Below are 15,242 nucleotides of genomic sequence, written 5' to 3'. Positions count from 1 at the left end.
CACGCTTGGGCAGGGGTTGTCACCTGTATGTCCCAGCCTTTTTTATTTATTTATTTATTTATTTATGACTGTGTTGGGTCTTCGTTTCTGTGCGAGGGCCCTCTCTAGTTGTGGCAAGTGGGGACCACTCTTCATCGCGGTGCGCGGGTCTCTCATTATCGCGGCCTCTCTTGTTGCAGAGCACAGGCTCCGGACGCGCAGGCTCAGTAATTGTGGCTCACGGGCCCAGTTGCTCCGCAGCATGTGGGATCTTCCCAGACCAGGGCTCAAACCTGTGTCCCCTGCATTGGCAGGCAGACTCTCAACCACTGCACCACCAGGGAAGCCCTGTCCCAGCCTTTAACTAATGAAAATCTTAGCCAGTTTTCCTAACAGTTATACCTGAAGTCTAACTCCCTCTGGGGGAATTCACCATCTGTGGGGCACTGATGAGTAGAAGACATGTCCACAGAAACTCAAATCAGCTCTGATGAGCATTGCTCTGAGGTTTGTGAAAACTCTGGTTGTCCCCTTCAGAGTTAGCACTATAGGATAGGAAGCATCTTTGTAGGTGGTACACTGCAGCACAAATGCCAGCAAGTGGTGGGCCTCCCCCAGGGAGAATTACCCACGAGAGCTAAGGGGCAACTCCACGTTCCTGCTCATGATGCCTGTTGTTATGACTTTGTTAAATTAATATTTGTTAAGTGGGGCACAGGGTGCCAGATGGCTGGTGAGTTGCAGTTCAACAACAGACCACAAGAGAAATTGAAATAGTGAAGTAATTACTCAGAGGCTCTGGAGGAAAGACACAGTACACCTGGAGGACCCACTGGGGACATCAAGGTGAATACAGAGAGAGAGAGACAGGACCTGGAGCACATGCCTTTATTACAGTCATGGGTGTAGTGCTTTGGGGTTCCTGGGCCAAGGCTGGATTGGTCAATTCAAGCCAGACTAGCAGGGTCTGGTGAGTTTCTTTGGGGTCTTATCTAAGGGGAACGAAAAGGGAAGGCCCTGGGAGGCCACAGGAGTTGTTGATCAGAAGGGCTGTTGGGGGAGTCATATTAGGAACTTATTCACTTGTGACTCTGTGGGCTGCTGTCTAGGGCATGTGCTTGCATGAGGGGCTGATGTCAGCTAAGGTCCCTGCAGGTCAGTTTGCCAAACAAAATGGATTTAAGGCAGCAAGACTGTGAAGTGTGTTGACCTAAGACGAATAGACTGCAAATATTTCTCCAGCAAAGATGGGATTATTCAGGATCAGCAGAGAATTGCAATTTGAGATCTGCAACCTTGGGGAGACACCTGCAAGCTCCTGCATAGCAAGGGAAGTAGAACTCCTTTGTGAGGGGAAAAGGATGTAGGGAGGAACTGTTGTAAACAAAGAGGCCATGGCTTCTTATTGGCTGGGTCCTCGCCAGGAAGGAAGAGGATCTTTCTTCCTCCTGTAGGGCTCTGCTACTGTTGGAGGGTGTGAGAGCGCCCCCTGCTGGTCTCCTGGCTCTATTTAATGCAGGTGTCTGTTTATTAAGTTTTTACAAGCTAAACTCTTAACAAGGACAAAACAGTAATAATCACAGCTGTAAAAATATAATATTTATTCTGGACAACATTAAGTTTGCCTAAGTGTAGTGACAAATGCAATTTCAAAAGTGTATTAAGCCTTTAAAAACTTATCCTCCTGAAAGCCCTGCTTCCCGTTGTACAATACCTATGTCTTCTCAATCTCTCAACTATTTTAAGGGGGGTGAAGGAAACAGGTGAAAAATTGGTAGAAGGCTATGATACTTAGCTGTAGTTGCTATAGGTCTGAAATACCTTAAAAGAGAGAGATTATTTAATTTTGGACTAAAGGTAGATGTTTATACTCCAACATACTCTAGCCAAATTCTGTGGTTCAAGCTATGTGTCTATAAAACACTACTTTTTTTGGTATTTGGCTTTTGACAGCTTTTAATCCAACTTCTCTTTCTTCTATTTCTGTCTCAAAACTGGGAAAGATGGTAAGAAAGCCTAGGTGCTCCTTACTTTGGAGCAGGTGGGAAGTTCAATCCATGCATGGGAATCCTCATCTCAGCCCCACCCTAACCATCATACAAACCCCAAGCCAGTCTCCTTCTCTTTTTCTTCAAGCTGTGTTGGATCTGCCTGGGAGCTGCTCTGCCCTCCCCAGAAAGCCTCCATATTGTGAGTAATAAACATGTTTGTACCCTCTTTGAATGTGTGTGTCATTATCAGTCTGGACATCCAAACAAAATTTTGAGTGAAAGTTCCTCCTCTATCTTCAAGTTGGCTACAACAGAATGTTGCTCTCATATCATTTTTTTAAATGCTGTCGAATAAACTTTGAGGTCCTGGCTGGAGTCTGGTAGTTCCCCTTCCTGAAAAGCTTATTATGTCCACACATCAATCACTTCCCTTGGAATCTCACACTCAAAGCACTATGCAGCAGTTAAAATTGCCCCAGGGTCAGGTATCAGACAACTAGGGACGCTCTTATGCCTTTATGTCTGATAACTTATTTAAATTAACCAATCCGCAGGGAGCCCACAACACCTAGCTAAGGACAGCCCACTTGCCATGTACAAGCTGCCCCCTAGAGCTTCAACTCTCTGTTACCCTGTCCCAGGTGCAACCTCTCATTTAACCCTGCCTGGCAGCCTTCTCTTGTTTGGGACTGCAAGTTATTAAAAAGTTCTGTCTTTTATCTGTCCTAGTGTCATTGTGTTGTGTACCACCATTAAAATAATCTTTAAAACTTATCAAACAATTGGTATTACAGACAGCATGTCTAGGCCATTATGGCTGATATATGGGCAGCTTTGTAGGAGGATGTGCTCTTAGATTATGATGGGTTCCAGACCACTGAAAAAATGGCTTGGGACAAAACTTCCACTTGTTGGTGAGCTTTAGCCTTGATGCTCTGTCTGCTGGTAGTAGCTGCATCTCTCCTTTCCCAAATTTTCTGGGTGTCAGAATATTCAAAATGAACACTGCTGATTGGCTAAACTCTGGGGGCCATATGCAGCTCAGGTAGGGGCTCACCTTAGGGCAATCTGAGTGACAGGCCACTTAACCGCACTTTCTAGGTCTGGGCATTCTAGTTGTTTCCGAACCAAACTTGGGTCAGCTCACCAGTGCACAGCAATGCCAATCTACTGACATCAGGTTGTGGTGAAGGAAAGTGCAGGGTTTATTGCAGGAGCCAAGGAAGGAGTGTGGGTGGCTCATGCTCAAAAGACCCAAACTCCCTGATGAGTTTCAGGGGAGGGTTTTTAAAGATAGAGTGAGGGAGAGAGCTGCAGGGTCTGTGATCAGCTCATGCACAATTCTCTGACTGTCTGATGGTGAGGTAAAAGTGTGGTGTTACAGGGGTTAACATCATCAATCCTCAGGCTCCAGCTGTTCTGGGGGCTACATGCTCATGGTCACGATGCAGTTATCTTCTTCCTTCTGGTGCAGGTTTTAGTATCTGCAAAACAGCTAAGGACTGTGCATCAGACACTGTTATCCATGTTCTTCAGGGAGGAACTAAAGTTTCTGTGACTCTGATATGTGGGTCATCTATTGTTTAAATTGTTACCAGTTCTCCTGACCCAACTGCTATCTTTTGTTACTACATGTTCACATTCATTAAATCTTGAGCCAGGTTTTTATGACTCAAGGGAGGCCTGGAAGACTAAAGCTTTTCTACAAACAAGAGGCAGGTGGGGGCAGTCCACACCCAGAAGGCCTCATAAGGTTGTGCTGAGTTATATGATATATTTCTAGTTGCAGCCTGTGTTTGGCAGAGGTTTATCCCAAGGGCCTATCACCTCTTGGGTGTCAGTACTTCTGTAATATTATTTTGGGCAGAACTTTAGTTTATCCATGTATTCTAGGCAACCCCTGTGGAGAAAGGTGTTGGCTGGACCTGCCCACCATATAGAAGTGGCACCTGGGTCTCCTTGCCAATGTTATGCAGCTGGAGGTGTTACCGACCAGGGTTCTTGGGTTTCTTAATCAATAGAAACTTATTAGAGGCCAGACAAGAAATTCAGGCAAGGGTTTACTGGGGCCCCTGCTGCAGCAGGGAGGAGAGAGAACAAACAACAGATTTTTTTGCTTGCTTGCTCCCTGATGGGGGTGAGCTGGCTCCTTATATGGAGTGAGGGTAGGGGTGTGACCAGGGGTCGTGCTGGAGGGGTGGCTCAGGAGGTTTGCCCACCCCTTAGGTGGTGTTGTGTGCAGGGCGGCATGTGCAGTACCCTGCTGTTGCTCCCGACCCCCTGCTTTTTCTCCAGGCTCTTCAAAAGTGGCAATTGGGTTTTTTGGTCTCTTTTTATCTTTTGTCTAGAATTTGCCCTAACTGCACATGCATGCAGTAATTTTTAATCCCATATGGTTTCCTTTTATTTTGTTGCTTGAGGAGAGGTGTATCCAGGTGCAAGCATTGCAACACTGCAGCAAAGGGTCCCAGGTCGCAGCCTGTCTCATTCCCCCCTGAGAGACTAGATGCCCTATTCTTAAGGGGTAAGGGGCCGAAGCTCTCTTCTTCTGAAACGTCTTCCTGCTGGACAGGGACTTCAGACCCTAGCTTACCCTAGAGGTGTAGAAGTCCCTTTCCGACTGTTCCAAGGACCTATAGGGACCTGGGCCACTTTCTGCTGGAATGGGCTGAATTCCTTGAGTCATCATAAGCCTTACTTCAAACTGTTGGAGCCTAAAGACACAAACTTAATCAAAAGGTTAAACAACAAGGGCAGGGACTTCTTTGGTGGTGCAGTGGTTAAGAATCCGCCTGCCAATGCAGGGGACATGGGTTCGAGCCCTGGTCTGGGAAGACCCCACATGCCGCAGAGCAACTAAGTCCATGCTCCACAACTACTGAGCCCACACACCACACCTACTGAAGCCCAGGGGCCTAGAGCCCATGTTCTGCAACAAGAGAAGCCACCACAATGACAAGTATGCACACTGCAACGAAGAGTAGCCACTGCTCACCGCAACTAGAGAAAGCCCACGTGCAGCAGCAAAGATCCAACACAGCCAAAAGATAAATAAAATTTTAAAAAAACATGTAAACAAACAAGGGCTACAAATGAGAAGAACAGTAGCCACTAAAGGGCCTGGAAAGGGAAGGAACAAGGTTAACTTTGGGCTTCCTTAACTGTTGACCAGACAAGGGAGATGACATCGCCCCTGCCAAAATTATGAAGCCACTCTGCCTGGGTGTATGTTTCCTTAATATTAATTTTACATGTCCTGTTGCATTGATCCAAGTGCAGCAGGAAGTATTAGTTGTCGCACAAACTCTACCTTGTTCTGCCGGAAGGTAATCAACAGCCAGACAGTTGTCAAGAACCACATCAGCCAAGGAAACAAGAGAGGTCCCAAGTCCCATTAAGGCTTCAAATAGGAGCCAACCCACTACATCATTTTACTTATCTGTTGATGGTGCCTGTCTTTTGAATAGATATCTCAGATCTTCCACTGGCTCACAGGTGTATTGCTCTTCTGTTGTGACCTGTGGGGCTTCTGGAGGTAAAAGCTTTAGTGTGGACAAATGTACCCAACTAGATATCCCTTGAGTTTGACAGCAGTGGGGGTGGTTAAAATTACTTTATAGGGGACCTTCCATTATGGCAATAGTTGGTCTTCGGGGATCCAAATTTCCAGGTTTTAAGAACTTGGTCCCTGGGGTTTATTTGTGAAGGGACTGCTCCTTCCTCTATTTTTAGTGGGACCTGGCAGTATTTTGTGGGCATAGTCCTGATTGCCTTCTGAACTTGTCCTAGATTAATAATATATCTCAGGGCCTGGTTCACCTCCATACAGTACAATGTAGTAGTAAGAAAAGGCCTCCCATATCATTTCAAATGGGCTAAATCTCAGACCACTCCTGGGGGCTACACAGACCCTGAGGAGTGCAAGTTGGTCCAGGGTTCATGAGTTTTTTGGCAGAGCTTTGATAAGGTTTTCTCTAAAGTATGGTTCATTTTCTCCACCTTCCCTGAAGACTGGGGGTGTCAAGAGGTGTGTAGCTTGTAATCTATCCCTAGGGCTGTTGTGATCTGCTGCGTGATTTTGGCTATAAAGGGCCCGTTATTGCTCTGGAGGGACTTTGGTAGTCCAAACTGAATAATTATTTCTTTAAAAAGGGACTTACAGACTTCCATAGCCTTTTTAGATAAAGGTGTGGAAGGCTTCAACTCATCCTATGAAAGTATCGACAAACACCGGAAGATATTTATATTCCTGATCATGGGGGCATTTGTGTGAAATCTAACTGCCAGTCTTCCCCTGGGTATGTCCCTCGGCATTGAATTGCCCTGAGTAACGAAGGAGGGATTGGATGGGTCTGTGGGTTATTACAGCCATACAAATCACAGGCAAGTGTTACTTGTTTTTACTGTTCTTTTAAGCCCCTTCCCTGAAAAAGCCTTTTGCATCAAGTCCCATAGTACATCCCTCCCATAGTGGGTGGCATCATGTAAACTCTTAGTGAGTTTCCACTGTCAAGCCACTAGGATTAGAACTTTATCCTCCTTTTTATACACCCTGTGCTTCCCTTCTCATACCCCCTTTTTTTTTTGCATTTTCTTATTCTTGTGGGGAGTACTGGGGAAGGCTAGGGAGTTCAGGGGGGCCAATCACTAGAGTCATAACTTGTTCATGTTCCTGCAATCATGCTACCTGTTTTGCAATTTGATCAGCTTTGCTGTTCCCTTGGCTCAAAAAAGATCCATCCCTCTGATGGCTTCTACAGCGTATTACTGCTACCTGGGTTGAAAGCTGCACTGCTTCTAAAAGAGCAAGAATCAAATCTTTATGTATTATGGGGGAATTTCTAGTGGTTAACATTCCTCTTTCTTTCCAAATGGCAGCATGGGCCTGTAGCATGTGGAACCCATATTTAGGGTCAGTAAAAATATTTAATTTCTTACCCTTCCCTAATTACAAAGCTCTCATTAATTCAATTAATTCAGCTTTCTGGGCTGACGTCTGGGGTGGCAGGGGCTTGACTTCTATAACTTCACCTAGACTAGCTATGGCATACCCTGCCTATCAGGTTCCCATTTCTATCAATACAAAAGTGCTCCCATCAGTAAACCATTCGACCTCAGGGCTGTCAGAAGGCTCATCTAGAAGATCAGACCTGCTGGAGCAAGTTTGTTCTATGGTCTCTATACACTGACGCAATAAGTCTCCACTCTCGACCGCTGAAAGCAGAGTTGCCGGGTTCAGGGTTTGGCACACCTTTAAGGTAATGTTGAGGTGTCCATTAGGAGGGCCTGATATCTTGTTAACCTTGCTCCAGTCAACCAGTGATGTCCTTTGACTTCCAGCACAGATTGTACCTGATGAAGGGTTAACATCTAAGTGTTGTCCCAGGGTGAGCTTGGAAGCCTCACTAACCAACAGGGCTGTGGCTGCTACTGCCCACAGGCAGTTTGGCCATCCCAGGGCCAATGAGTCAGAAGACAGTGGAGTAGAAGGACACAGAGTTTGCATCTTCTCACAACTAGGGCACCTACCAGGCATTGGTGGGGGGGCCTCGGACACCTAAAGGGATGGGAGGAACTCCAGCGCGACTGGGTAGGACGTGGAAGGGAAGAAGGGGGGGGAGAAAAGGTTGAGGTGTGATGGGACCAGGCACCCCTGCGGGGCAGCAGGGGAAGGAGAGGGGTTCCCACATGTGGAGGGGCCCAACCACGATGTGGGGATCGGTGGGAATAGGGAGAGACCTTCGGGGGATCGGGAGATCAGAGGGGAACAAGGCTAGCATCTCCCCAACTGGCTTGGGCCTTGGCAAACCTGCTGGGGTCCTGGGCCTGAACCTCAGCCCTCTGGGACCCCCGCCAGCCATGAGCCTGGGCGCTGCCCACCCCCACAACCCCCCAACACCACCAGGGCCTTTTATGACCTTTTTCTTTCTAATTTTATTTTATTTTTTATTCTTTTTAAATTTTATTTTATTCTTTTATTCTTTGTTATTGTTCTGCTCCTTTTTGTTAGTTGTTTGGAAAAGTAAGCCTCTGGTCTCTGATCCGGTCCCAACTTTTGGGTCAGGATTCTTAGTGCTGTCCCTGATGTCTCACGAACGTATCGGGTAAAGGACTTCTCCAAATTTGGAAGCCCCAGTGCTGGCACTCTATTCAACTCAGTCTTTAGAGTCTCAAAGGCCTGACGGTGGTCCTTATTCCATTGAAGGGGTTCCCTTTCTCCTCCCTTTAGAGCCTCATATAGGGGTTTTTCTATAAGGCCATAAGTTGGAATCCAGATACAACAGAACCCAACCATCTCAAGGAAGCCTCGGAGTTGTTTCTTTGTGGTTGGAGATGGTAATGCACAAATTGCTGTTTTTGGATCTTTGGCCATGGCTTGTGCCCCTGGGCTCAAAACAAATCCGAAATATTGAACCTGTTGCTGTGAGATCTGAGCCTTGGTTGGAGAGGTTTTATATCCCCTTTTTGCTGGAAAATTTAGGACTCTAACAGTATTTTGATCTGAATCTTGTTTGGTCTCACTACTTATCAATAAGTCATCAACATATTGTAATAGAGTTCCCTTCTCAAGGCTCAGTTCCCTCAGTTCTTTTGCTAACATGTTTCCAAAAAGATGGAAGCTGTCCTGAAAACCCTGAGGACGCACTGTCCAGGTATACTGGGTAGCCTCCAGGGTGTCAGCGTCCATCCAATTCAAAGGCAAAAAGGTATTGAAAGTCTGGATGTAGGGGAATACAGAAAAAATGCATCTGTGAGGTCCAAAACAGAGAAATGCTGAGCGCTCCCTGGCACTTCGGTGAGGCAACCTTATTCACTGCTCATAAGTCTTGCACAAACCAACACTCTCTGTTAGGCTTCTGAATGGGGAGGATTGAGTGTTGCATGGGGATTGGCAGGGCCTAATGAGTCCGTGTTTTAGGAATTTGCTGAGCAGTGGTTGGATTCCCCTCAGGTCCTCCGGCTTTAAAGGATATTTTCTCTTCCAGGTGTATTTTTCCCCAGGGCTTAACCTTATTTTTATCAGGGGAACACATTTTGCTTTCCCTGGCACCAAAGTATTCCAAACTGCAGGATCTACTTGTTCTCTAATTTCTTGGGGGAGGTCGTGGGGAATATTTTGATGCCCAACAGGTGGGTCATCTGGGACTCATAATACATGGCATTCTCTGTTTGGATTCTTTACCTCCTTGGACTTCATTCTGTCCTAAGAATAGACTAGGTCCTAACTCATTTAGCAAATCTCTCCCAAGGAGAGGGACAGGACATTCTGACATATATAAAAAGGAGTAATAATAATGGACCCGACTCTGCAGGCAAGGAGAGACATAAATCGCCTTACTTTTGGCTGTCCATCAACTCCCATCACAGTAGAGTCATGGAAAGAGGGCCAGCCGGCCACGTCAGAACAGAGCAGGCAGCTCCACTGTCTTAAAGAAATTCAATTCTCCTACCTGCCACATCGAGGGTGACACAAGGCTCTGCGGGAGTAATGAGGATGGATTGAGTGGGATCGGAGCAGGGCAGGCGCTCGGGGCCAATCATTCGGTGTGTGGGAATCTTGCATCTGAGAGATTCACAGCGAACTGGGGCCGGTCAGTGTTGCCCCTCGGGCATCCCACGGGAGGGCGCTCAGTACATTCCCCCATCCAGTGCCCCCCTTTCCGACAAAAAGCACACTGGTTCAGGCCCAGGCAGCTTCTTGGCGGTCTGTCCAGCCTTCTCAGCCCTCCAGGGTCCCCTCGAGGTGGTGGGTGGATCAGAGCAGCCTAAAGCTGAATTTTCTTTATTAGCCTCTTACCGTTATTGGCCTCCTCCATTAAGTCTCGGTTGTTATAAACCTTAAAGGCCTCCTTTACCAAGGTTTACAATGGGGTTTGGGGCCCAGCCTCAAGCTTTTGTAATTTTCTCTGGCATCAGGAGCAGCCTGGGTGACAAAATGCATGGCCAAGAATGTCCTTCCTTCTGAGGACTCAGGGTCTGTATTGGTGTACTTCCTGAATGCCTCTTCCACCAGGCTCAGGAAGACTGCTGGGTTTTCATTTTTTCCTGTGTAACCTCTCAGACCTTATCATAATTTACAGCCTTCACCTTACACCTTTTCATTCCTTCTGATAGAAAAGTAATACAATGTCTCATCCTAACCTGGCCTACACAATATTTTTCTTTTCTTTTCTTTTTTTTTTAAAGAAAATTTATTTAATTTACTAAGCATATACTGAAATATTGGGCTGGCCAAAAAGTTCGTTCGAGTTTTTTTCACACCATCTTAGGGTTTGGTAATAATAAAATTGCAAGAGTGCTTTTGGAACCCCTAAACCTCTCCAGAGTTGCTTTTAGTCTTTTTTTGTTTGTTTGTTTTTTCACACACACACACACACACACACACACACACACACACACTGTATTTTATTTTTACAAGAGATAAATAGACTGACACCAAGCATTGCAAATGGATGACCACAACAAAAGCAACAATGATTGCATTTACCAAACACGAACCACACTCATATTATGTCATATTATTGACATTCAGTCCAGTAATCCTCCACTGTAACAGCTCCTTTACTTTGCAGTGAAAATTGATTTGTATATTCTTTGCCTCTGAGTCCTTGTGGGATTTTTTTTTTAATTCAAACAAAGTCACAAAAGTTATAATCATCCTCATCAGTTCACTCAGTCCCATGTAATTAATTATTTTTTTCATCTTGATCTTTTGTTAGCACTTTTATGAGTTCATCAGTTTTTCATTAGAGTTCTGAAAATGCTTATTCATTCAGTTCAGCAGTACAGTCATTTGCCAGAAACCTGTACTTGTCAGAGTCTTTTCCATGAATTCATTGAAGATGAAACCTTTTTATAGGAACATATATGCAAAAGCGTCAGAGTACACACAGAACTGTCTGTAAATGACAAAAGACTTAAAAATGACCACGGTTAAAGATTTGATGAAAGTTCCTAATAATGCAATTGACAAGGAAATTTAGTTATTTCTGAGATATACATTTTAAAGTAATAACTAGAATTATGACTTATAACATTATACCAGAACATAGAAGATTTTTAGAAATTTCACATAATGTCTGAAACATTTATATTAACATATTTCCATACAAATAACCCAATGAAAGTTTAGTATTAGTTGTTTTGTTTGTTTGTTTTTTTATACTGCAAGTTCTTATTAGTCATCAATTTTATACACATCAGTGTATACATGTCAAGCCCAATCGCCCAATTCAGCACACCACCATGCCCAACCCACCACAGTTTTCCCTCCTTGGTGTCCATACGTTTGTTCTCTGCATCTGTGTCTCAACTTCTGCCCAGCAAACCGGCTCATCTGTACCATTTTTCTAGGTTCCACATACATGCGTTAATATACGATAATTGTTTTTCTCTTTCTGACTTACTTCACTCTGTATGACAGTCTCTAGATCCATCCACATCTAAACAAATGACTCAATTTCATTCCTTTTAATGGCTGAGTAATATTCCATTGTATATATGTACCACCTCTTCTTTATCCATTCGTCTGTCGATGGGCATTCAGGTTGCTTCCATGACCTGGCTATGGTAAATAGTGCTGCAATGAACATTGGGGTGCATGTGTCTTTTTGAATTACGGTTTTCTCTGGGTATACGCCCAGTAGTGGGATTGCTGGATCATATGGTAATTCTATTTTGAGTTTTTTAAGGAACCTCCATACTGTTCCCCATAGTGGCTGTATGAATTTACATTCTCACCAACAGTGCAAGAGGGTTCCCTTTTCTCCACACGCTCTCCAGCATTTGCTGTTTGTAGATTTTCTGATGATGCCCATTCTAACTGGTGTGAGGTGATACCTCATTGTAGTTTTGATTTGCATTTCTCTAATAATTAGTGATGTTGAACATCTTTTCATGTGCTTCTTGGCCATCTGTATGTCTTCTTTGGAGAAATGTCTATTTAGGTCTTCTGCCCATTTTTGGATTGGGTTGTGTGTTTCCTTAATATTGAGCTGAATGAGCTGTTTATATATTTTGGAGATTAATCCTTTGTCCGTTGATTCATTTGAAAATATTTTCTCCCATTCTGAGGTTTGACTTTTCGTCTTGTTTATGGTTTCCTTTGTTGTGCAAAAGCTTTTAAGTTTCATTAGTTCCCATTTGTTTATTTTTGTTTTTATTTCCATTACTCTAGGTGGAGGATCAAAAAAGATCTTGCTGTGATTTATGTCAAAGAGTGTTCTGCCTATGCTTTCCTCTAAGAGTTTTATAGTGTCCGGACTTACATTCAGGTCTCAAATCCATTTTGAGTTTATTTTTGTATATGGTGTTAGGGAGTGTTCTAATTTCATTCTTTTACATGTAGCTGTCCAGTTTTCCCAGCACCACTTATTGAAGAGACTGTGTTTTCTCCATTGTATATCCTTGGCTCCTTTGTCATAGATTAGTTGACCATGGGTGCATGGGTTTGTCTCTGGGCTTTCTATCTTGTTCCATTGATCTATGTTTCTGTTTTTATGCCAGTACCATATTGTCTTGATTACTGTAGCTTTGTACTATAATCTGAAGTCAGGGAGTCTGATTCCTCCAGCTCCGTTTTTTTCCCTCAAGACTGCTTTGGATATTCAGGGTCTTTTGTGTCTCCATACAAATTTTAAGATGATTTGTTCTAGTTCTGTAAAAAATGCCATTGGTAATTTGATAGGGATTGCATTGAATCTGTAGATTGCTTTGGGTAGTAGAGTCATTTTCACAATATTGTTTCTTCCAATCCAAAAACATGGTGTATCTCTCCACCTGTTGGTATCATCTTTAATTTCTTTCATCAGTGTCTTATAATTTTCTGCATACAGGTCTTTTGTCTCCTTAGGTAGGTTTATTCCTAGGTATTTGATTCTTTTTGTTGCAATGGTAAATGGGAGTGTTTCGATAATTTCTCTTTCAGATTTTTCATCATTAGTGTATAGGAATGCAAGAGATTTCTGTGCATTAATTATATCCTGCAACTTTACCAAATTCATTAATTAGCTCTAGTAGTTTTCTGATGGCATCTTTAGGATTCTCTATGTATAATATCATGTCATCTGCAAACAGTGACAGTTTTACTTCTTTTCCAATTTGGATTCCTTTTATTTCTTTTTCTTCTCTGATTGCCGTGGCTAGAACTACTAAAACTGTGTTGAATAATAGTGGTGAGAGTGGACATCCTTGTCTTGTACCTGATCTTAGGGGAAATGTTTTCCATTTTTCACCATTGAGAATGATGTTTGCTGTGGGTTTGTCATATATGGCCTTTATTATGTTGAGGTAGGTTCCCTCTATGCCCACTTTCTGGAGAGCTTTTATCATAAATGAGTGTTGAATTTTGTCAAAAGCTTTTCCTGCATCTATTGAGATGATCATATGGTTTTTATTCTTCAATTTGTTTATATGGTGTATCATATTGATTGATTTGCATATATTGAAGAATCCTTGCATCCCTGGGATAAATCCCACTTGATCGTGGTGTATGATTCTTTTAATGTGTTGTTGGATTCTGTTTGTTAGTATTTTGATGAGAATTTTTGCATCTATATTCATCAGTGATATTGGTCTGTAATTTCTTTTTTTGTACTATCTTTGTCTGGTTTTGGTATCAGGGTGATGGTGGCCTCATAGAATGAGTTTGGGAGTGTTCCTTCCTCTGCAATTTTTTGGAAGAGTTTGAGAAGGATGGGTGTTAGCTCTTCTCTAAATGTTTGATAGAATTCACCTGTGAAGCCATCTGGTCCTGGACTTTTGTTTGTTGGAAAATTTTTAATCACAGTTTCAATTTCATTACTTGGGATTGGTCTGTTCATATTTTCTATTTCTTCCTGGTTCAGTCTTGGAAGGTTATACCTTTCTAAGAATTTGTCCATTTCTTCCAGGTTGTCCATTTTATTGGCATAGAGTTGCTTGTAGTAGTCTCTTAGCATGCTTTGTATTTCTGCGGTGTCAGTTGTTACTTCTCCTTTTTCATTTCTAATTTTATTGATTTGAGTCCTCTCCCTCTTTTTCTTGATGAGTCTAATGGCTTGATGGCTAATGGCTTATAAATTTTGTTTATCTTCTCAAAGAACCAGCTTTCAGTTTTATTGATCTTTGCTCTTGTTTTCTTTGTTTCTATTTCATTTATTTCTGATCTGATCTTTATGATTTCTTTCCTTCTGCTAACTTTGGGTTTTGTTTGTTCTTCTTTCTCTAGTTCCTTTAGGTGTAAAGTTAGATTGTTTACTTGAGATTTTTCTTGTTTCTTTAGGTAAGCTTGTATAGCTATAAACTTCCCTCTTAGAACTGCTTTTGCTGCATCCCATAGGTTTTGGATCATCGTGTTTTCATTGTCATTTGTCTCTAGGTATTTTTTGATTTCCTCTTTGATTTCTTCAGTGATCTCTTGGTTATTTAGTAACGTATTGTTTAGCCTCCATGTGTTTGTGTTTTTTACGGTTTTTTCCCTGTAATTCATTTCTAATCTGATAGCGTTGTGGTCAGAAAAGATGCTTGAGGGCTTCCCTGATGGCCCAATGATTGAGAGTCTGCCTGCCAATGCAGGGGACACGGGTTCGAGCCCTGGTCTGGGAAGATCCCACATGCCGCGGGGCAACTGGGCCCGTGAGCCACAATTACTTAGCCTGCGTGTCTGGAGCCTGTGCTCTGCAACAAGAGAGGCTGCGATAGTGAGAGGCCCATGCACCGCGATGAAGAGTGGTCCCCGCTTGCCACAACTAGAGAAAGCCCTCACACAGAAACGAAGACCCAACACAGCCATAAATACATAAATAAAAAGAACGTGAATTTCTTTAAAAAAAAAAAAAAAAGAAAAGATGCTTGATATGATTTCAATTTTCCTAAATTAACTGAGGCTTGATTTGTGACCCAAGATGTGATGTATCCTGGAGAATGTTCCATGCGCACTTGAGAAGAAAGTGTAATCTGCTGTTTTTGGATGGAATGTCCTATAAATATCAATTAAATCTATCTGGTCTATTGTGTCATTTAAAGCTTCTGTTTCCTTATTTATTTTTATTTTCGATGATCTGTCCATTGGTGTAAGTGAGGTGTTAAAGTCCCCCACTATTATTGTGTTACTATCAATTTCCTCTTTTATAGCTGTTAGCAGTTGCCTTATGTATTGAGGTGCTCCTATGGTGGGTGCATATATATTTATAATTGTTATATCTTCTTCTTGGATTGATCCCTTGATCATTATTTAGTGTCCTTCCTTGTCTCTTGTAACATTCTTTATTTTAAAGTCTATTTTATCTGATA

General features: G+C 43.0%; 1 protein-coding gene across 2 annotated transcripts in view; it reads right to left on the bottom strand.

Annotated features, from left to right (window-relative positions):
* The window catches only part of MKRN3 (makorin ring finger protein 3), a 380,445-nt gene that overhangs the window by 63,207 nt on the left and 301,996 nt on the right, over positions 1 to 15,242 (bottom strand). The window contains exon 1 of one of the 2 annotated variants that reach the window (XM_082450786.1): positions 10,357 to 12,019. The exons of the other annotated variant lie outside the window; for it this stretch is intronic. The gene's annotated coding sequence lies outside the window, so the exon portion shown is untranslated. Of the gene's footprint in view, positions 1 to 10,356; positions 12,020 to 15,242 lie in introns of those variants that run through there. 2 annotated transcript variants of the gene reach the window in all.

Source organism: Balaenoptera physalus, assembly GCF_965194825.1.
Source record: "Balaenoptera physalus genome assembly, chromosome: 2".
Taxonomy (NCBI): domain Eukaryota; kingdom Metazoa; phylum Chordata; class Mammalia; order Artiodactyla; family Balaenopteridae; genus Balaenoptera; species Balaenoptera physalus.
This window is presented reverse-complemented; position numbering and strand designations above follow the sequence as displayed.